Source organism: Triticum aestivum, chromosome 2B (assembly GCF_018294505.1).
Source record: "Triticum aestivum cultivar Chinese Spring chromosome 2B, IWGSC CS RefSeq v2.1, whole genome shotgun sequence".
Classification (NCBI taxonomy): Eukaryota; Viridiplantae; Streptophyta; class Magnoliopsida; order Poales; family Poaceae; genus Triticum; species Triticum aestivum.
In genome coordinates this window covers 16,237,017-16,259,738 of record NC_057798.1, presented here as the reverse complement: position 1 = coordinate 16,259,738, position 22,722 = coordinate 16,237,017, and the positions used below count along the sequence as shown (strand labels likewise).

The 22,722-nt window shown below is 46.8% G+C and overlaps 1 pseudogene; it reads left to right on the top strand.

Moving 5' to 3' along the window:
- Nucleotides 1-9,095: 9,095 nt before the first annotated feature.
- LOC123039984 (uncharacterized) lies at nucleotides 9,096-12,091 on the top strand (annotated as a pseudogene).
- The last annotated feature ends 10,631 nt before the right edge of the window (nucleotides 12,092-22,722 follow it).

Below are 22,722 nucleotides of genomic sequence, written 5' to 3'. Positions count from 1 at the left end.
AAACAATCTGAGTACAAGCTCAATGATTGAGCTTTTCTCCCTTATTTTGTAGGCTAAGAAACTCGTCGGAGGTATCATACCTCTTGACATGGGCACGAGCCTGAAATCCCAATTTCAGCCCTCGAAATATCTCATATGTTCAGCAACGTTTCGAAATCGTCTTCGGTGCCTCAATTCTAAACCGTTTAATATTACTGAACTATCACGTAGTTATCAAAACGTGTATGTCAAATGTTTGCAACATCCACAGACGACGTTCGAGGTTCAGCACACCGAGCGGTGCATTAAGGACATAAGCCTTCTACGCAGCAATGAGGACAATCCTCAGTTTACGGACCCAGTCCGCATAATTGCTACTATCAACTTTCAACTATTTTCTCTAGGAACATATCTAAACAGTAGAACTAAAGCGCGAGCTACGATATAATTTGCAAAAACCTTTTGACCATGTTCAGGATAATTAAGTTCATCTAATGAACTCCCACTTAGATAGACATCCCTCTAGTCATCTAAGTGATTACATGATCCGAGTCAACTAGGCCGTGTCCGATCATCACGTGAGACGGACTAGTCATCATCGGTGAACATCTTCATGTTGATCGTATCTACCATACGACTCATGCTCGACCTTTCGGTCTCTTGTGTTCCGAGGCCATGTCTGTACATGCTAGGCTCGTCAAGTCAACCTAAGTGTTTTGCGTGTGTAAATCTGGCTTACACCCGTTGTATGTGAACGTTAGAATCTATCACACCCGATCATCACGTGGTGCTTCGAAACAACGAACTTTCACAACGGTGCCCAGTTAGGGGGAACACTTTCTTGAAATTTTAATGAGGGGTCATCTTATTTACTACCGCCGTTCTAAGAAAATAAGATGCATAAACATGATAAACATCACATGCAAACAAAAAGTGACATGATATGGCCAATATCATTTTGCTCCTTTTGATCTCCATCTTCGGGGCTCCATGATCATCATCATCACCGGCATGACACCATGATCTCCATCATCATGATCTCCATCATCGTGTCTCCATGAAGTTGTCTTGCCAACTATTACTTCTACTACTGTGGCTAACGGTTTAGCAATAAAGTAAAGTAATTACATGGCGTTGTTCAATGACACGCAGGTCATACAATAAATTAAGACAACTCCTATGGCTCCTGCCGGTTGTCATACTCATCGACATGCAAGTCGCGATTCCTATTACAAGAACATGATCAATGTCATACATCACATATCATTCATCACATTCTTTTGGCCATATCACATCACATAGCATATCCTGCAAAAACAAGTTAGACGTCCTCTAATTGTTGTTTGCATGTTTTACGTGGCTGCTATGGGTTTCTAGCAATAACGTTTATTACCTACACAAAACCACAACATGATATGCCAATTGCTATTTACCCTTCATAAGGACCCTTTTCATCGAATCCGATCCGACTAAAGTGGGAGAGGCTGGCACCCGCTAGCCACCTTATGCAACAAGTGCATGTCAGTCGGTGGAACCTGTCTCATGTAAGTGTACGTGTAAGGTCGGTCTGGGCCGCTTCATCCCACAATACCATCGAAACAAGATTGGACTAGTAACAGTAAGCATATTGAACAAAATCAACGCCCTCAACAACTTGTGTTCTACTGTTGGGGAACGTAGCAGAAATTCAAAAAATTTCTACGCATCACCAAGATAAATCTATGGAGTAATCTAGCAACCAAGGGAAGGAGAGTGCATCTACATACCCTTGTAGATCGTTAAGCGGAAGCGTTCAATTGAACGGGGTTGATGGAGTCGTACTCGTCGTGATCCAAGTCACCGATGATCCTAGCGCTGAACGGACGGCACCTCCGCGTTCAACACACGTACGGTTGAAAGAGACATCTCCTCCTTCTTGATCCAGCAAGGGAAGGAGAGGTTGATGGAGATCCAGCAGCACGACGGCGTGGTGGTGGAAGTAGCGGGATCCCGGCAGGACTTCGCCAAGTGCAAGCGGGGAGGAAGAAGTGTCACGGGAGGGAGGGAGGCGCCAGGGACTCAGGTGCGGCTTCCCTCCCTCCCCTCCACTATATACAGGGGCCTAGGGGGGTGCCGGTCCCCTTGTAGATCCCATCTAGGAAGGGGGGCGGCTGCCCTAGGGGTGGCTTGGCCCCCAAGCCAAGTGGAGGCGCCCCCACCCCTCAGGGTTTCTAACCCTAGGCACATGGGAGGCCCAAGGGGGGCCGCACCAGCCCACCAGGGGCTGGTTCCCATGCCCCTTCAGCCCATGGGGCCCTTCGGGATAGGTGGACCCACCCGGTGGACCCCCGGGACCCTTCCGGTGGTCCTGGTACAATACCGATGACCCCCAAAACTTTCCAGGTGGCCAAAACTGGACTTCCTATATATAAATCTTTACCTCCGGGCCATTCCGAACCTCCTCGTGACGTCCGGGATCTCATCCGGGACTTCGAACAACTTTCGGGTTACCGCATACTAATATCTCTACAACCCTAGCGTCACCGAACCTTAAGTGTGTAGACCTACGGGTTTGGGAACCATGCAGACATGACCGAGACAACTCTCCGGCCGATAACCAATAGCGGGATCGGGATACCCATGTTGGCTCCCACATGTTCCATGATGATCTCATCGGATGAACCACGATGTCGAGGATTCAATCAATCCAGTATTCAACTCCCTTTGTCTAGCGGTATAGTACTTGCCCGAGATTCGATCGTCGATATCCCGATACCTTGTTCAATCTCGTTACTGGCAAGTCTCTTTACTTGTTCTGTATCACATCATCCCGTGATCAACCCCTTGGTCACATTGTGCACATTATGATGATGTCCTACCGAGTGGGCCCAGAGATACCTCTCCGTCACACGGAGTGACAAATCCAAGTCTCGATTCGTGCCAACCCAACAGACACTGTCAGAGATACCCGTAGTGCACCTTTATAGCTAGCCAGTTATGTTGTGACGTTTGGTACACCCAAAGCATTCCTACGGAATCCGGGAGTTGCACAATATCATGGTCTAAGGAAATGATACTTGACATTAGAAAAGCTTTAGCATATGAACTACACGATCTTTGTGCTAGGCTTAGTATTGGGTCTTGTCCATCACATCATTCTCTTAATGATGTTATCCCGTTATCAACGACATCCAATGTCCATGGTCAGGAAACCGTAACCATCTATTGATCAGTGAGCTAGTCAACTAGAGGCTTACTAGGGACATGGTGTTGTCTATGTATCCACACATGTATCTGAGTTTCCTATCAATACAATTATAGCATGGATAATAAACGATTATCATGAACAAGGAAATATAATAATAATAACTAATTTATTGTCTCTAGGGCATATTTCCAACAGAACCGGCAATGGATGTACGGTTCAAGATACACCTCCGAGTACATTAAGGGCGTGCATGATTTTCTCGAAGTGGCTGAGGCAAACAAGCAGAATGGTCTTATGTGTTGTCCATGCCCTATATGTGGGAATACGAAGTCTTACTCGGACAGGAAAATCCTTCACGCCCACCTGCTTTACAAGGGTTTCATGCCACACTCTAATGTTTGGACGAGGCACGGAGAAATAGGGGTTATGATGGAAGAGGGCGAAGAAGAAGAGTACGATGACAACTATGTGCCCCCTGAATACGGTGATGCTACTAAAGATCAAGAGGAACCAGACAATGTGCACGATGATGCTGCAACGGGCGAAGCTACTGAAGATCAAGAGGAACTAGACGATGTGCCCGATGATGATGATCTCCGCTGGGTCATTGTCGATGCAAGGACGCAATGCAAAAGTCAAAAGGAGAAGCTGAAGTTCGATCGCATGTTAGAGGATCACAAAAAGGGTTGTACCCCAATTGCGAAGATGGCAACAGAAAGCTCGGTACCGTACTGGAATTGCTGCAGTGGAAGGCAGAGAATGCTGTGCCTGACAAAGGATTTTAGAAGCTACTGAAAATATTGAAGAAGAAGCTTCCAAAGATAACGAATTGCCCGACAGTACATACGCAACAAAGAAGGTTGTATGCCCTCTAGGATTGGAGGTGGAGAAGATACATGCATGCCCTAATGACTGCATCCTCTACCGCGGTGCATACAAGGATCTGAACGCATGCCCGATATGTGGTGCATTACGGTATAAGATCAGACGAGATGACCCTGGTGATGTTGACGGCGAGCCCCCCAGGAAGAGGGTTCCTGCGAAGGTGATGTGGTATGCTCCTATAATACCACGGTTGAAACGTTTGTTCAGAAACGGAGAGCATGCCAAGTTGATGCGATGGCACAGTGAGGACCGTAAGAAAGATGGGAAGTTGAGAGCAACCGTTGACGGGTCACAGTGGAGAAAAATCGAGAGAAAGTACTGGGATGAGTTTGCAAGTGACCCAAGGAACGTATGGTTTGCTTTAAGAGTGGATGGCATTGATCCTTTCGGGGAGCAAAGCAGCAATCAGAGCACCTGGCCCATGACTCTATGTATGTATAACCTTCCTCCTTGGATGTGCATGAAGCAGAAGTTCATTCTGATGCCAGTTCTCATCCAAGGCCCTAAGCAACCTAGCAACGACATTGATGTGTACCTAAGGCCATTAGTTGAAGAACTTTTATAGTTGTGGAATGGAAACGGTGTACGTACGTGGGATGAGCACAAACAGGAGGAATTTGACCTAAAGGTGTTTCTGTTCGTGACCATCAATGATTTGCCCGCTCTCAGTAACCTTTCAGGACAGGCAAACAAGGGATACCACGCATGCACGCACTGTTTACTTGACACCGATAGTATACACCTGGGAAGCTGCAGGAAGAATGTGTACCTGGGCCATCGTCGATTTTTTCCGACCAACCATTTCAAACGCGAGGCAGATCACCGGAAGAAGCCCGCCATGCGTACCGGTGATCACGTACTTTCTATGGTCAATGATTTACACGTAATCTTTGGAAAGGGTTCCGGCGCACTAGCTGTTCCGAATGACGCTGAGGGACACGCACCCATGTGGAAGAAGAAATCTATATTTTGGGACCTACCCTACTGGAAAGACCTAGAGGTCCGCTCTTCAATTGACGTGATGCACGTGACGAAGTACCTTTGCGTGAACCTGCTAGGCTTCTTGGGCGTGTATGGAAAGACAAAAGATACAACTGAGGCATGGGAGGACCTGCAACGTTTGCACGAAAAAGATGGCATGCCTCCAAAGCAGTATGAAGGTCCTGCCAGCTATGCTCTTACCAAAGAAGAGAAGGAAATCTTCTTTGAATGCCTGCTTAGTATGAAGGTCCCGACTGGCTTCTCGTCGAATATAAAGGGAATAATAAATATGGCAGAGAAAAAGTTTCAGAACATAAAGTCTCAAGACTGCCACGTGATTATGACGCAACTACTTCCGGTTGCATTGAGGGGGCTTCTACCGAAAAACGTCCGATTAGCCATTGTGAAGCTATGTGCATTCCTCAATGCAATCTCTCAGAAGGTGATCGATCCAGAAATCATACCAAGGCTAAGGAGTGATGTGGTGCAATGTCTTGTCAGTTTCGTGCTGGTGTTCCCACCATCCTTCTTCAATATCATGACGCACGTCCTATTTCATCTAGTTGACGAGATTGTCATTCTGGGCCCCGTATTTCTACACAATATGTACCCATTTGAGAGGTTCATGGGAGTCCTAAAGAAATATGTCCGTAACCGCGCTAGGCCAGAAGGAAGCATCTCCATGGGCCATCGAACAGAGGATTTCATCGGGTTTTGTGTTGACTTCATTCCTGGCCTTAAGAAGATAGGTCTCCCTAAATCGCGGTATGAGGGGAGACTGACTGGAAAAGGCATGTTTAGAAGGGACTCAATAATATGCAGGGACGGATATTCTTGGTCTCAAGCACACTACACAGTTCTATAGAACTCTACCTTGGTGACCCCGTATGTCGATGAAAACAAGAACAGTCTGCGCTCCAAACACCTAGAGCAGTGCGACGACTGGATTACATGTGAACACATCAGGACTTTCAGCAGTTGGTTGGAAACACATCTCAGAGGTGACAACACTGTTTGTGAGCTGTACTTATTGTCCAGGGGACCATCTTCGACTGTTACAATTTGGAAAGTATACGAGATAAATGGGAATACATTTTACACGATTGACCAAGATCAAAAGAGCACCAACCAAAACAGCGGTGTCCGCTTTGATGCAACAACCGAGAGGGGAAAGGACACATATTATGGTTACATAGTGGACATATGGGAACTTGACTACGGACATGATTTTAAGGTCCCTTTGTTTAAGTGCAAATGGGTCAATCTGTCAGGAGGCGGGGTACAGGTAGACCCACAGTACAGAATGACAACAATGGATCTGAAAAATCTTGGGTACACTGACGAACCGTTCGTCCTAGCCAATGATGTGGCACAGGTTATCTATGTGAAGGACATGTCTACCAGACCGAGAAAAAAAAAGATAAGGAAGCGAATACATCATATGATGAGCCAAAGCGCCACATAGTTCTTTCAGGAAAAAGGGACATCGTGGGAGTGGAGGGCAAGACAGACATGTCTGAAGATTATGAAAAGTTTCATGAAATTCCTCCCTTCAAAGTCAAGGGTGACCACCTGATAAACGATCAAGATTATCCATGGTTGCGGCGCAATAAGAAAATGACACAAGCGAAGAAAAAGTGAAGACTTTCTCCCGCAACTATTATGATGATACCATGCCTACTTTGTAACAGACGAGTATGATACCATTGTCCGTTTTGTACATGCACATGCTATGTGGGTGAATTTATGATACCATGCCAACTTTCAACTTTTTCAGAGTTCATTTGAAAACTAATGGCACTAACAGAAAGTTTATAATTTTTCTAAAACTAAAAGCAAAAAAGAATTAAAAAATAGAGCAAAAAACAAAAGAAAATAAATAATGCAGAAAACAAAACAAAAAAACAGGAAAAAAAATAAAAATAGCAACAATAAGTATTTTGTTGTAAGTAGAAACAAAATAAAATAAATAAAGCAAGAAAGAAAACAAAAAAAGTGTTTTCAAATTTGAAAACTAATGACACTAACAGAAAGTTTATAATTTTTCTAAAACTAAAAGCAAAAAAGAATTAAAAAATAAAGCAAAAAAAAAAAAGAAAATAAATAATGCAAAAAACAAAAAAAACAGGAAAAAAACAAAAAAACTGCCACCTATTGGGCCACCACGGCCTGAATACGACTAGAAACCCAACCTGGGCCAGGATTCAGGGCCACAGAAGGCCCAATAGGCCCACAACAACATAATGTGAGATTAGGCCTGAAAGTCTGCAGTTGAGAGGAACTCGAGAGGGTGGGCGCAATAGCGCTTATAAACCACTCTCGAGCCCTCTCAACTAGCGAGGTGGGAGTAAACTTTTGCCGCGCTGCGGGCAGCACAGGGGCCTTTGGTCCCGGTTGGTGGCACCAACGGGGACTAAAGGGGGGCATTGGTACCGGTTCGTGGCACCAACCGGGACCAATGCCCCTCGTTTAGTCCCGGTTGGTGCCACCAACTGGGACCAAAGGCCGCCGCTTCCCGCCCTTTGGGCTGCTGAAAAAAGGCCTTTGGTCCCGGTTGTTGGCACCAACCGGGACTAAAGGGGTGCATTAGTCCCGGTTGGTTTCATGAACCGGGACCAATGCTCTTGCTATATATACAACACTTAGCAGTTTCGACCAAATCCCCCACTTCTCCCCCGACGCCCCTACTCCTCCTCGTCGCTGTCGCCGCCCGACGCCCCTGCTCCACCTTGCCGTCGCCGCCGCCATCGATGCCGTCAGGCCTCTCGCCTTCGCCGTCGTCGCCGCCACTGATGCCGTCAGGCTTCTCGCCTTCGCCGTCGCCGCCGCCCCCTGTGAGCACAGCCTGCTCCCGTGCCCCTCCCGTCCCACGCCCCTGCGTGGCCGCCGCGTCGCCCCTGTCCTGCGCGGCCGGCGTGCCGCCGCCCCTACCCTGCGTACAGGTGTTTGTATGTACATATATGTGTATATGTGTATATGTGTTTGTATGTGTATATATGTGTACATGTTCATAGTATTTTTTTTCATAAGTGTATTTTTTTGTTCATTGCATTTTTTCATATATATAATGTATATATGTATGTGGTAGCTATATATATGATGAATGAATGTGGCTATGTATGTATGAATATAATGTTCATAGCATTTTTTTGTTTATATTTGTTTTTTCATATATGTATTAATTTTTTATTTAGGTATTTAGTAGATATTGATTTTAGGTTAGTGCATTTTAGGTTAGTGTAGAGGAGAAAGGAAAATAAGGAAAAGGAAGAAAAGAGGAAGAAGGAAGAAGGAAGAAGAAGAAGAAAAAGGAGAGGAAAAAGGAAAATAAGAAGAGGAAGAAAGTAGAAGAAGAGGAGAGGAAGATGAAAATTTATATTTTTTCTTCTTCTCCTCTATTCCTTTCTTCTTCTCCTCTTCTTTTTCTTCTTTTTTCCTCTTCTTATTTATTTCTCCTCTTCTTCCTCTCCTCTTCTTATCCTTTCTTCCTCTTCTTATTTTCCTTTTTCCTCTCCTTCTTTTTCTTCTTCTTCTTCCTTCTTCCTTCTTCCTCTTTTCTTCCTTTTCATTATTTCCCTTTCTCGAGGGAGAAGAAGAAAAAGAAGAGGAGAAGAAGAAGAAAGGAATAGAGGAGAAAGAAGAAACTTCAACACGAGGGGGGGTACCAATACCCCCTCCCCTATAACATTATTTTCCCATGTATATGTATGTCGCGTCGTTGTCGATATAACCCCCTCCCGGATAACTTTGAAATGAGGGGCGGTCGATATATGTACCCCGTCTCGACCGTGATAACTTATACCACGGAAGCACCACTCTCGGCCCTCTCGCTCGACCAAAACACTCGAGGACACCCAAACCCTAGAGAGAAAATGATGTTGGTCTCCTACCCCCTCCCGCCGCACCCCTACCCGACAAATTAACTCTCTCGAGGCCACCCAAATTTACCAAGTTAAAAGAGAGTTGCCGTCGAGGCCACCCCAAACCCTAGAGAAGCAGCGTCGAGGCCACTAACATGAGGCCACTAATAATAATTGACATGTTGTAAATATTTGCAGAAACTATGGAGCACTCCCAAGATGAAGCAACAGAAGCGATGTTGGGGGACATAATCGCACAAGGAAGTGATGTCGTTGTGTCATTTCTCAACGACACTGATAGTCAGGAAGGACTGGGTGAAGAAGAGGGCTATGTTCATGATGGCTCCGGCCCATTGATGCCGGTACAAGAAGAGGGCTATGTTCATGATGGCTCCGATGACCCAATGGAGGTACAAGAAGGAGACCGTGCTGACTGCTGGGTGACCGAACCGAGTCCGGCCAGGTATATATATATATTAGTTAAGCCCGTGCTGACTAGTTAATTTATGCATCCATTGTTTTGGTATATGTACACATATTAATTAACTCTCGTCTTTCTTCCTTTTTCTAGCCCTCCGGATCGAGCACAACTTCGGTAAGGAGACGAGGCCCGAAGAAAAAGTTGAGCTCGGATGAAAGGTTTGAGATCATAGAAATCGTGCCCGACGGCGAACCGATTGAACCCATCCGGACAAAGAACGCATTTTCTGCTCAGTGCGGGGTTCTTGTTAGGGACAAGATCCCGATCAGCATCCAGCAAGGGTATAAGCCTAAGGAGGAAGACCCTGAGGTGTCTTAGGTCACTGATATGCAGAAAGATGATCTTTGGACTCAGCTGAAGGCAAATTTCACCCTATAGTCAGAGGAGGATCTGGAGAAGCCAGTTAAAGAGCAATTAATCAAGTCTTGTGCTCTTAAGAAGATGGCAACCCTATTCAGGAGGTGGAGGAAAGAGCTGAACAAGTTTCTCGACAAAGAAGAGACACCAAAATTCATCGGCAAATATGAGAAGATCAAAGATCACTGGCCCACATTTGTGGCCCACAAGACATCGGAAAAGAGTATGAAGATGTCGGCGACAAACAAGAAAAATGCTGCGAAGAAGCAGTTTCACCATCGCACGGGGTCAGGTGGCTACCTCAAAGCCCGGCCTAAGTGGTCCAAAGCTGAGAATGATCTGCTTGATAAAGGGATCGAACCAGAGAAAATGAACTAGCCAGACCATTGCCGGACTTGGTTCTTCATGGCTGGCGGAACCTTGGACCCTGTATCAGGGAAGTGCCATTGGACGGACGAGCAACTGAAAATACCAGTCAAGAGGCTTCGGCACAATATCAATGCAGGGCAGCGAGGGACGTTCATTCGAGACAGGGAGAAGGACGAGCTCACAATGGCCCTCGGGAATCCTGAGCACCCTGGACGGACACGAGGCACGCCAGGCTCCATTCCATGGAAGGTTGGTTTTCCGGACGCAGGGGGTTACAAAACCTACGAGAGGAGGAAGAAACTAGAGCAGGGCCAACTTCAAGCGCTACACGAAAGGGTAATGGGGCTAGAGGAACGAGAAGAGGAACGAGAAGCAGATCGCAGCAAACGACCTGCCGAAGCTTCCCCGAAGCTACACCACCATCTCAGCGGAGAAGCAGCATGGCTTCCATCGAGCTGCTTCAGCCAGAGCATGTCTTGACGGCTACTGCCAGCTATCCCGTGGATGCTATCACGGAGTCTCAAAATTGCCACATTATGACGCGATGGATGAATTTGAAGGTCAAGGCAGTTGTTTGCTCTGTTTATCCTACTGAACCTGGCGCAACTTATCACTGCCGGCCGATTCCAGAAGGATATGCTAGGGTGATGGTGGATGAAATAACGGAGGCATTTGAGGATCTCCAGCTTGACCACCCTACTGGTGAAGGGGAGACTAGGTTGGGTTCTGCTCTGAAGACTCCATGCCTATGGCGGAAGGAGCTCATCAACCTTCCGAACTGGATGCCTCAGCCTCCTCCTCCTCCTCCGGTGAGTCAGGGCACTCCGCCTCCTCCACCGCCTCCTCCTTCAACGAGTGATGATAAGGGCACTGGGCCTCCTTCACTGGCGCATGGCGGCACTCCGCCTCCTTCTCCGCCTGCGCCGGCGCGCCCGAGCAGCCAGCAGCCTCCTCCTTCTCCGCCTCGCCAGCAAGGGCGGAAGAGACCCACCGCCGCCCCGGCTGCTCCGGCGTGTCGTAGTCCTTCTCCTTCGCCTCGTAAGCAAGCACCAAAGAAGACAGACACCGCAGCCTCTCCGTCTGCTCCGGCGTCTAGCAGTACAGCCAGAGGCGGGAGGCAATACAGATACAGTCCACCTCTCAAGCCTCTAGAGAAGTTACCGTACGAGAGGACCGAGGAGGAAAACGCAACGATCGTGCGGACCCACGTGAAGGACTTCTTTGAAGGGGTGAAAGCAAAGAGACATCCACCTCTGGAGGAGAAGTTAGATCCGGTGAAAGCAAAGCGCACTCTCGATGCCCTGAGGAAACCGGCAAAGTCTCCGCCGAGAACCAACTATGAGCGCATTACTGAACAGACATATCTCCAAGCGGAGCAGTCGGGAAGTACTGTCAGACATCAAAGGTCAAGAGAATGAGCAGCTGCGGAAAAAATTGACCAGCTCGGCGAACTAGCAAATCAATCGTGCCCCCCGCTCAATGTGTCTAGCGGCAACATCCTCGCTAATGCTCCGGGGATGGTGGCCGGTTATGGCAATCTATTAGATTACCTGCCTGACGATCAACTTCCTGATTTCATGGAGGTGGACGAACACAGATACGAGTACAAGAAGCCTCTCATCAAAGATGAAAAATCTCTAACAACGATGATGCAAAGATTCCATAATTGGTACATGAAAACCTGTAGAGAGTCTGGGGGGACGAATTGTTTGTATCTGAACAATAAAGAGGAGCACGACCTCGTTGGAACTAATCTGTTGTGTGTTCCATTTGAGGAGTTCTCGTGTTCTTCAATCAAAAGGCCCTCGGTAAATTAACGGTCTTTTGCTACTGCCTGTAAGTACTATTTCTATCATTAAGTCTCTATATATAGCTCAGCTCTTTCATTGCATGTATTTATAATTAATTATCCTCAATATATTATGCAGATTGAAGATCGTCGAGTGCAGAAAACAAGAAATGTATGATATTGGGTTCATTAACACAAATATCATAGATGAATTTCTGGTTAAAAGCACGCTGAAGAGGCCGAGGCCAACTTGCTACAATCGTTGAACAAAAATGAAAACAAAGATACCATACTCTTTCCTTACAACTTCAAGTGAGTGTTACTATCGTGTGCATATTCGGTTTCCCTTATTACTCAAGTGAGGTTATAGTAATGTAAATGATGAATTATGCATGCGTGTGCAGCTTCCACTATGTTCTTCTGGAGATTAAGCTTGAGCGGGGACTAGTAACCGTCTTAGACTCGAGACGAAAAGATCCCAAAACCTATGCGGACATGACTAAATTGCTCAACAAGTAAGTTCAATCGATCATTATCGCACCATATCGGCAACTTTTTGTTCATTTCCTGATATCTCAAGTAATAATAATTATTTTCTTTGTCTTGCAGGGTTTGGAAATAGTTCACCGCAGAAGCCCCGGGACTGCCGAAGGATCTGCGATATACATACCCGAAAGTAAGTACTACTGGCTAGCTAGTTGCGCACATCTCCCGTTGATTCTATAGCTTTACATTCATCAATGCCATTTATAATGCTTCATTATCAGTTTGATTGACCTCTATTTCTCGTAAAGTGCTTGTGGCAGGAACAAGGGAATGATTTTTGTGGATACTACGTGTGCGAGTTCATCTACAACGCGACTTTGAAAAATAAGCGGGGCTACTCTAAAAGACAATATGAAGTGCGTAAGCAATAATATTCACAATTTCATTTTATTACACCATCATTTCTGTTGAGTATCATTCATATATAAATATTAATTAACCCCCTTCTTCAAATTAGACGTGGCAGATGCGGAAGGAACTCCTAGAACAAGATCACATGAAAGCAATTCAAGAGGAATTGGCGGCATTCTTTCTTGACCACGTCATCAATAAAGCCGGAGAATACCATGTGGAAGTTGATTTCAATTGCTAGGGGATTGTAATGAAGAGATCTTACATATTGTATATGTATGTAGCCAGTAGTGTCAGATAGATAATACGAAAACTTGTTGTTCGACCAATCTCTCGGAGAAGGAGAGGTCAATCGATCACTTCTCTCGGTATGCATGACGAACTTATGTACTTAATGGTTCCCTTCATTTTCTTACTAGCTAGCGTGTCGAGGGCCTCTCTATGTATAGTACGTAGCGTCGACCAAGCACGAACATAAGAGAGGACACTTCTCTCTATTAGTTAGCTAGCCAACACAATATATGAAACACCTAAATTAACCCCCCAAAACCCCCAACCCCCCCTTTCACTGGAATGCTAACACGTGGATGCCTTTTGGTCCCGGTTGGTGCCACCAACCGGGACCAAAGGCCCCCCTGCCTGGGCTCGGCGCACCGGCCACGTGGAGGACCATCTGTCTTAGTTCGTGTTAGAACCGGGACTAAAGGGGGGAGGTATTAGTAATGACCCATTAGTCCCGGTTCATGAACCAGGACTAAAGGCCCTTACGAACCGGGACAAATGCCCCCTTTTCTACTAGTTTAGTAACATAAGTGTGGTAACATGCAAAGCTTCATTTATTAGGTTATAGACTCATATTGCATTGGGACATGTGATGTTACAGTAACTAGCTAAGTTATTATAACTACCTCTCTCCTCATTAACTCACTGCCACATAAGCAAATTTGCTGAGTTGGACTCGATGTTACTGCTGAAGTTACTCCCACGGTGGCTAGTCTTACTAGTATTTGGTTTTCATAAGATGACTTATAATACTCACCTAGACAGAGGGAGTATTCGATTTGACAGCTGGCGGCGCAGTTCTTGATACGCCTTTAATGCAGATGAGGGAGGGAGTAGCGGTTCCCGATATGTTGAACGGCCAATGCATCCTCCTTCAATTAATGCATGAGGGAAGTAATGGGACGAGGTCCGGGAAAAGTGGCTGCACGATGTGAATGCAATGCAGTTTGCCCTCATTGCCCTCATATAAAAGCGCCCCTCCTCCATTCCAATGCATCTACCACACCGTACGCACCTAAGCACTTGCCTAAGAACCTACACTAAGCGCAAAAGAGCTCGCTCCAGACCCATGGCGGCGATGCGCGTGAGCGGCCAGCGGCTGCGCCAGATGGTCCACGATGCCGGCCTGCGGCATGGCGCCGAGAATCGTCTCCAGACGGTGTTCGAGATCGGCTGGTGAATGGCCGCCGTCGACACCAACTACGACTCTCTGTTGGACCAGATGATCGCTGCCACCAGCAACAAGTTCACCGTCCTCAAGAAGCTCGCGGACGACATCGCCGTACTCCTCCAGCCCGCGCGCCCAGGCTCCTCATTGTCTTCCACCTTAATCGGCCTCCATGGCCGGAACCTCTTTCAAGCACTGGTGGCTCTGCGACTGCCCGCCGACGCCACGAAGAATGTCCACATGGAGGTCGCGCTCACCGCGAGGCGCCTCGCCCTGCAAGAATTCATTGACCTACACATCCACGCGTATCTACAAGGCCAGTGAGGACGCTACGACGTTGGCCTTCCTCAACCGGCTGGAAGCCTTGGATGTCTTTGTTGAGAAGCACCTCGACATCGCCACAAAAGCCGGCGCTCCTTAGCCGTCGGTCAGTGGCCCAGCGCACTAAGTTAAGGAGGAGGAGGTCGTACGTTCGTGGATCCATCTTTCTTCTTGCCTTCTGTAACCACCACTCCGATTGCATCATCATGGCCTTAATTCTTATTATGTTGTTGCATTCTCGTTCCAGTCAATACCGACATTTGCAATCCCTTTGCTTAATTATATGCATCACTGTAACTAGTACTCCATCCATCAATTTATAAGTTGTGCTTAACTTTTCCATCAACTTCGTGTAACGCGCGGGCATCTTGCTAGAAACACTAGAATATGTCTATATAATCCGTATGTGATAGTCCATTTGAAATCTCAAAAAAGACAAAAATTTAGGTACGGAGGGAGTAATATATTAGTAGTATATCAAAACAATAGTGATTTCTTTCAAGTTTGTGAACAAATACTACTATTCTACTACTTTGGATCCGTCGCAACGCACGGGCACATTGCTAGTAAAAGGAAAAGGCCTGCCACGTTCGCGTCGCACCCCAACATGCCCGGGAATCGGGAGTACAACACGGCCCGTCTGCCACGACACATGGCTTAGGGAAGGCGTGTTGCCTCGCAGTGGCAGAGCTTGAAGCAAAACGTTGGGCGTGCCAGTCTAGCCAGGCTATAGAAATTACCCTTGCATTAACGTTCCATGCCTCAAAACTGGATGTACAACTACGAAAATCCTACTAGGTTGGGCGGGCCAGGGCACGTGTTGGCCCTCACGTAGCTCCGCCCCTGTGCCTAGTATTTTCACTTTCATGTGGGACCGCCCGTTGAGCAAACCGACACCCCGCCCACCGCCGGGTTGGAAAACAGAAACAAGGGGAAGATCTAGCTGTAGCACGGAAACCAAGAAATTTTGTGTCAAACGGGGCTCGTTCATAGAGTAGGAGCATTCCGTACTAGTACTACTCCTACCAAGTTTGTACTCGTAATACTATTATATTACTAGTACTGCCACTATACAACTAGTAGATACGTGCACGGCACAACATCATAGGAACAAAAACGAGAAGATCTTGTTTTGGGTGATTTATCTTTTTTTCAATCAACGTAGTATGAATAATATGATGTGGGGGGCACCCATGAAGCTTATGTGGCTTGGTTGCATGGCTACGGAAGGTTAGAGAAAAATAATTAGATAATGTGTTTAGAGTGCACTCCACTAAATAGATATACTTTGGATCCATTGCAACGGACCGTCACATCTATACCCCCTATATAGTGTGTGAAAAACTTTGAAAGTTGGTCGTTGGATGAAGCCAATCCGACGGTACAAAGATGGCAAATCCGAGCACTATTCTCCATTGGATATCATCCGCCGGATTCTGCCACATGTATAATCTAGAAGACTCCATGGTTGAACTTAATTCATGACTAACTTTGCCACAACTAAGCTTAGGCAAAGTTATTAATAAGTTCTTCAAAATGAGAGCCACAAGTTGGCAAGCCTAAGGGAATATTGCCACATTTTTTGTGTGTACGTCATGTGGGGCCAGTGGGGCTTGTCTAAGGTGTGGCTTGAACCAAACACTCACCTAAGTTAATCAAACTTGCCTAACCTTACATTCCACCCAATTTTGCCACAAGTTGGCAAGGCTAAGGGAATCTTGCCATATTTTTTGTGTGTATGTCATGTGGGGCCAGTGTGGCTTGCCTAAGGTGTGGCTTGAACCAAACACTCGCCTAAGTTAATCAAACTTGCCTAACCTTACATTCCACCAAATTTTGCCACATGTTAGAATCCATAAAACTCCACATGTAGTAGCATAATGCACAAACCACCAGAATCTCATGTGTGCAATGCACGTGTACCTTACAACTAGTACTAGAAGTAGTAAGAAACAAATTCCAGTTTTGGCACGAGCTCGTACTGCGGGAGCACCACAAGGCCTGCCGCAGGAGTTACATTTTCCTCTCGGGGCCCACGGGACCGAACTTCAGTGGCTTAGTGCCCGGCCTATGAGTCAATGACATGTGGGCCTTAAATGCGGCTGGCCCAGATGTCATTCTCATGGTGGTGGCGTGGTTCGCGACTCACTCGTTCGAGATGAACCGGCCGGTGGTGGCGTGGCCATGGCGAGGGTACCACAGCTGGGGATCGGGGCGTTACGAGGCGTAGATGGCCACACCGGCGGGTACTACCTATAGTACATAAGTACTCCAGCTGAGGATTGATGCCTGGCACGAAATGTGTCATAGCCGCTGGATGAAAATTCGATGGTGCGGGAGTACGGATCGGAGCACAGCAGTGGAGTAGGCAAACCACGTCCAATCGGGTGTGTCTGTGGTAGAAAGTTGATGGTCGCCGCAGTTCAACTGGCCCGCATGTCATACACACAAAGGCAGAGGAGCGGTGGGGCCGAGAGGGATGAGGGGCACGAACAATCCTACCATTCTGTCACTGACATGTGGGACCCATAAGCGTGGGTCCCACCTATCAGCGAAGGAAAGGCAGGGCAAGGCAGTGATAGCCACGTCAGAGGATCCATGTCCACATCGGGGGACGTCGTGCCGTGGGTTGGAGCGGCGTCATGGGAATTGCGTGTGGGTGTGGCAGTGGTAGAAACAAGAAACATGATGGTCGTTGTGGTTCAACTTCCATGGACAAGCTGTCGTGTCTGCTGACACATGTATATCAAAACTAGAGTGTTTATATTTCAAGCACGTGAACAAGTATTATTCTACTAGTTTGGATCCATTGCAACGCACGGGCCAGCACATTGGTAGTAGTAGTGTCCATCTCTATCTCTACAGGCCTTCCCGCGTTCATCATTTTCTCTCACAAAATAAACTACTCATACAAATGCATCTTGATGTTCCATGGAACGCACGAGGATGTTTCCTTGGGGGTCTCTCCAGCGCGGCGTGGCCGTAGTTGCAAGTTGACGCCCCTTGAGATGCCGACGTTGAGGGGCACTCGGATTTCCTCCGATGAGCAGGTAAGATGAGTTTGATCACGTAGTAAATGCATTCTAAAGACTACTTCCGTGTCTATTTCCTAATTCCCCCCTGCCCACTGTTTCACAGGCTAGGCTCGGTGCAAGTGGAGATTGGCTTGCATATGTACGGGAGGGTACCAACATCACTTTGCACAACATTTACAACGGTGACACCGTTCCCGTAGAACCTTTGTCCAACATTGGGATCAGCCATGCAACAGGCCACCGCATGAATTGGTACGATGGAACCACGGTGAGATTGAATAAAAGATAGCACGAACCTTGCACATGGCGGTCAAAGGCGGACCATGCTGTCTGCGGCCGATTTGTTGCCGTACGAGTAGGAATACGCTGTGCTCCATTCTAACCGCATCTTCGCGGTGACAAACCAGGGGACTTATTTTGTATGGGACACATCCTACGATATACTCCCTCTCTCCAAGTTTATTTGTTTTGAATCTTTTCGTTTTATAAGTTTCAAATTCAAACTTAGAGCTCCCCATCACATGTTGAGATTACAATGTCCATTAAATCGTTGCGTGCATGTATAGTAAAGAAACAAATCTTGAGTTTGGCACGAGTTTGTGCTGCGGGAGCACCACAATTCCTGGCGCAGGAGTTACATTTCCCTCTAAGGACCGTCGGGACTGAGCTTCAGCGCCTTACTACACATACCTTTAAGTCAATAACATGTGGACCCGATAGGTGACTGGTCCACATGTAATGCTCCCAAAGGCAGAGGGGCAGTGGGGCCAAGAGGGGTGAGCTGCAGGTCGGGGGACGTGTGGTTACATGGGTTCGAGCGGCGTCGTGGGAATCGCGGGTGGCTGTGGTAGAAACTTGATGCTCGCCGCATTTTAGGTGGCCCACATGTCATGCACACAAAGGCAGAGGGGCGGTGCGACCGAGAAGGGTGAGGCGCACGTCGGGGGGCGTGGTGCCGTGGGTTGGAGAGGCATCGTGGTAATCGCGAGATGAAACGTGATGGTCGCCATAGTTGAACTTCCATGGACAAGCTATCATGTCTATGGACACATGCACTGTATACCGATCACTGGAAGGAGTAGCAGAGAAAGCTATATATGCGGATAAATAGTTCCTTATAGTCAAGCGGACCCACGCTACTACTCTGTTCCTAAGACATGCACACCATCGAAATAGTCCATCTATATCAATATACACTGAGAGGGAATAATTTTTTTACAAGAGAGGAAATAGTTCATCCATCCATAATGCCCTCCTGCTGGTGCAGCGTTTTCTTCTTCTTCTTCTTCTTCTTCTTCTTCTTCTTCTTCTTCTTCTTCTTCTTCTTCTTCTTCTTCTTCTTCTTCTTCTTCTTCTTCTTCTTCTTCTTTTTCTCATTCTCCGTGGGAGATGGCTTCGCAACAAGCTCTGTGGACCTTGCAGCTATCTCGAAACTCACATGGGCATCGAGGGCAGCATATTTTATCCGCTCGTACGTCAAGGGATAATTCTCCCATCCAGACGACCTTAATGCCACCGTCTCGTCACCCTTCTGAAGATTTGTACCGAGCACAAAATTTGCTACGTCGAATAGGGATGGTGTCTGTTTAGCACAATCTTCTACAAGAATTTTGATTCTGGTTTGTAGGTCAGCGATGCTTTTCAAATCAAGGTTGTATGGCTCCAGCTTCTGTTTGTCCCCTTCGATGGCTGCCCCACAGAAGTATACGTCCTCCTGAGACAAGAAATCGTGAAGCTCACCTGGTATGAAGGGAGAGTGTATGATGTGGTACACCAAAACATCATCTTCGAGGCACAGCCAAAGGACGGCAGCGCGCTAGATCTTCCCAGGGGCAGGCTCCGTGTACTCTGCGTCGAGACCGATGACCCTCATCTCTACCTTTTTGAGGGAGCTGGATAAATTGTTGATCCACTGCCAAACAAACCTTGAGTGGACGGTGACGGTGGCAAGACAAGGACATGTTCGACGCTAAAAACATGCATCTCGATCTCTTTCGCCATTTGGAACCGCTGGAACAGAGAGCTATGGTTTGGAGAATTAGGATTAGATGGCTAGTCTAACTGAAGTAGTAGATGATTATTTAAAGAGGTTAAAACAATGTGAATGCAGTGGGGTTTGGATGCAAATGAAGACGAAGGGGAGGTGAAGAAGCCGAGGCGAATCGGTTCCTGATGGAGAAGTAAATGGGAGAAGTGGCGTGCAGGCAGTTGATTAGACGGCTAGGTAGACTAAACGAAAAGGCTATGTGGGTAGACTGAGGAGTCGTACTTGTTCGTGTACGTGCCCATCCTTCCTGATAGGTGGGACCTATGCAAACAGATAAAAAATGTGTCGTAGCTTTTTTTTTGAGCCCGTGAGTGGGAGACACAACATTCTCTGGTTAAGGAATACTCCCTCCGTTTAGGTGAGTATAAGTCACCTTATGAAAATCAGGTTTTCCCAAAACCTTTAGGCGTGGAGCATTAACTTCCTGCTCGATCCCCTCCCAGCCTCGTTCCCCAGCATTCTCTTCCTCTTCTGCCGCGTTCTACCTTACCATTTTTCCTCTTCTCAAGTGTGGAACGATCTGTATGCCATCCTTGATGCACCAGAACGATCACTGCGTGCATCGCGGCAGGGCGTTGATTGGGCATGCACGAGAATTTGGTTCTGCTCGCAATATGGATGATACCTGAACGATGAGGTGAACAGGCAGGCTAGCACGGGAGACCTATTTCCGCTATACAATACTGGAGTACTCATGTTCCTACTAGTAATAGTAGTAGTAGTACAACTATGGTACACTTGATGGTCAAAATACTATTCATCCGGTCCTCACAGTGAAGTGACAACACCCTACGCCTGACACTAGTCCAGGCGAGGCGGCGTGTTCGGGTTACCAAAGTCAGCCTCACCCTATGCACTGTGCAGTCTGTCACCGCCGTTGTATAGCACATTGGTTCCTCGCCTCGTCTCCCTCTCTACTCCCATAGCACCACTCCATCTCCATATCCTTCTCTGTCTCCGTCTCCGTATCCATCTCACTGTGCCCCCGTGTACCCTCGCCTCACTCGCCTCCCCCACTACCACTATTCGCTCGCTAGCCGCTCCAGCACCGACATCCTTCTCCCCCGTAAATCAAGCCCCCTTCCAAACTCCACCATGGCCGAACGCGAACCGCGCAGCATCCATATGAGCCGCGATTGGAGCAATCTCCCCAGTGACATCCTCGACCTCTATTGTTCATGTATGGATATGTTGACCGCCCTGCGGCTGCCTGCATGCTCGAGGGACATGCACACGGCCATCGTCAAAGCGAGGCCTAAGCTTTTCAAGACACCCTGCTTGCTGCTATCTGGTCTTGCGAGATTGGCTCACCATCATACGGAGGCGTGCATGATGCCCTCGACTTCAATCCGATCTCCATTAGTCAAAACTTCTTTGCAGGTATGTAGTGTGTCGCCGTACATCATTTCCCTCGACATCGATCCGATCACCATCTCCCGAAACTTCTTGGCAGGTATGTACTGGGTCGGCATGAACTCCCACTGGATGGCTGCCTTCAGAGAAGACGGTAAAAAGTTGGTGCTCGTGAACTTCCAGACCTCCCATGAGATTATCCTTCCTCCGTTGGATTATATAGAGTATTACCATCACGGTCCAAGTCATCTAGATTACTAAGTCAGTTGGACGGACCTTGTTTTGCAGAAGATTGTAATCTGCCAAGTACCCACACGACATGCGAATTACGCAGACTTCAAGCTAATTGCCTTGTTCGACCGCGGACTCGCCTATCCTTACGTTGATGCCTTTTTTAGCTGGAGACAACTCGGCTCGCAGTGGATCATCATCAAAGATGATACACACTTTTGTGATGCTATTGAACACAATGGCATCATCTACACGATCAACAAAGAAGATGGCACCACGTATTGCTGGGATGGCGCGTGTAAGTTGTTTCCATCTCATGTTAATGATGACGCCATGACACTGTTTAAACTTTTTTTGATGATTGGCATATCCCTGTTTGAGCAGAATTTGAGTAGAACTATGGCAATATATTAGAGACACCGTAAATCAGCTATATTTGGAATGAGTTAATTCATGCGATTGTGACCATGTCATTACAGCCAATTTGTACCCTGAATAATCAAACAGTTAGGAATATATGGATATTATCCTTATTTTACAGTAATCTATATACTACTACTAAATATGACTGTGTATCAATGGCCATGTTAGTTTCCTCATTTTCATGATGTAGAAACATGCACCACACTGTTGGTTTCATCTAACCATACATTAGGGAAGTAAATGTGCATATGGAGAACTCTATATTTGGAAGTAGTGAAATCCTGCAATGCTTACCATGTGTACATACCTATATTCGCCCTTCAGCAATCAATGACTAGAATAATATCCCCACAAAAATTTTGCCCACAGAACACGAGTATATAACAATGCATGGTCTATTAGTTACCTTGAAGAATTTGTTTGTGAGGATAGAACATGATTACATAACATGCATGACATGGTAGTTTCCTGTGAAGAATCGATTGCGAGATAACATGAGTATAACCATGCATGGCACTTCTATATTTTCGAACCCAGTGTACATTTCCCTGTATTTTCCTCCCATTTACAACAGGGACATATCAATGTTATTTCTTGCATTATCCTACTCATACTCTGAACAATGATAATCTTACATTAACAATGCCTGTCCTTTTTGATATGATGCAGTGTCCCTACAGTTACTGTCCTTTGTAATTATACCACCTTTGCCAAAAACAGAGAAGCACAACTTGTTCCTCGCTCGACCACACGACGGCAAAAGACTGATGATCATTCGGACACATGAGCCGGAAAAGTTATATTACAAAAACCTCACTGTATACAAGCACCATGTAATACATGAGTATCCGGACAGTGGTTGTTACGTCTATGAGAAGGATACCAGCTTGTTGGGGCCTTTAGGATTTTTTTAGTTGGAGGCTGGTAAACAGCCTTGGTTCACACTCTCTATTTCTCGGACTCAATTATCCGATTAACCAGGAGATCACCGTTGGCAAGGACCTTGATGGCAGAGAGGCTCTATTTGCTATGGAAAACTGTGTCTACATGGCAAGCCCTAGGAGTTCGAGAGCATAC